Source organism: Triticum aestivum, unplaced genomic scaffold, assembly GCF_018294505.1.
Source record: "Triticum aestivum cultivar Chinese Spring unplaced genomic scaffold, IWGSC CS RefSeq v2.1 scaffold111628, whole genome shotgun sequence".
Taxonomy (NCBI): domain Eukaryota; kingdom Viridiplantae; phylum Streptophyta; class Magnoliopsida; order Poales; family Poaceae; genus Triticum; species Triticum aestivum.
Window position 1 is genome coordinate 1 of NW_025283504.1, and position 1,091 is coordinate 1,091.

Sequence of the window (1,091 nt, forward strand, 5' to 3'; positions counted from 1 at the left end):
GATATGTTTAAGCTCGATGCTCATTGCTCGCGCGTCTTGGGGCGGCTTTGTGGCGCGAAGAGCGCGTTCTGAAAGGGGTGGAAAAAACTCGTGTTGCTGCGGTATGGAGGGAGGGTTGGAAACCGTGGAAAACTCGTCTCCGTGATTGAGCGGGAGAGTAAGTAGTATAGGACATTATCCATTGTTAGGGAACGGTTGTAATGGTAGTGAGAATGTAGAATCGTCTTTGGAGCGGACCTGGGAGTGGCAAGCATAAGGGACGAAGACGGGGAAACATGTCGGATGCGATCATACCAGCACTAAAGCACCGGATCCCATCAGAACTCCGAAGTTAAGGGTGCTTGGGCGAGAGTAGTACTAGGATGGGTGACCTCCTGGGAAGTCCTTGTGTTGCATTCCTTTTATAATTATTTTTTGCGCCTTGTGACAAACATGTCGCACGTGCGCGATATATATTAATCCCGTTATATTATGTTTGATGTTTGCGATATGTTTAAGCTCGATGCTCATTGCTCGCGCGTCTTGGGGTGGCTTTGTGGCGCGAAGAGCACGTTCTGAAAGGGGTGGAAAAAACTCGTGTTGCTGCGGTATGGAGGGAGGGGTGGAAACCGTGGAAAACTCGTCTCCGTGATTGAGCGGGAGAGTAAGTAGTATAGGACATTATCCATTGTTAGGGAACGGTTGTAATGGTAGTGAGACTGTAGAATCGTCTTTGGAGCGGACCTGGGAGTGGCAAGCATAAGGGACGAAGACGGGGAAACATGTCGGATGCGATCATACCAGCACTAAAGCACCGGATCCCATCAAAACTCCGAAGTTAAGCGTGCTTGGGCGAGAGTAGTACTAGGATGGGTGACCTCCTGGGAAGTCCTCGTGTTGCATTCCTTTTATAATTATTTTTTGCGCCTTGTGACAAACATGTCGCACGTGCGCGATATATATTAATCCCGTTATATTATGTTTGACGTTTGCGATATGTTTAAGCTCGATGCTCATTGCTCGCGCGTCTTGGGGCGGCTTTGTGGCGCGAAGAGCGCGTTCTGAAAGGGGTGGAAAAAACTCGTGTTGCTGCGGTATGGAGGGAGGGGTGG

The 1,091-nt window shown here is 49.6% G+C and overlaps 2 non-coding genes across 2 annotated transcripts; both read left to right on the plus strand.

Moving 5' to 3' along the window:
• The first annotated feature begins 280 nt into the window (after positions 1 to 280).
• Positions 281 to 399, plus strand: LOC123178593 (5S ribosomal RNA). The gene has a single exon (XR_006489699.1). It is a non-coding gene; the product is annotated as a 5S ribosomal RNA (ribosomal RNA).
• A 367-nt stretch (positions 400 to 766) lies between these two features.
• On the plus strand, positions 767 to 885 carry LOC123178594 (5S ribosomal RNA). The gene has a single exon (XR_006489700.1). It is a non-coding gene; the product is annotated as a 5S ribosomal RNA (ribosomal RNA).
• Positions 886 to 1,091: the final 206 nt, after the last annotated feature.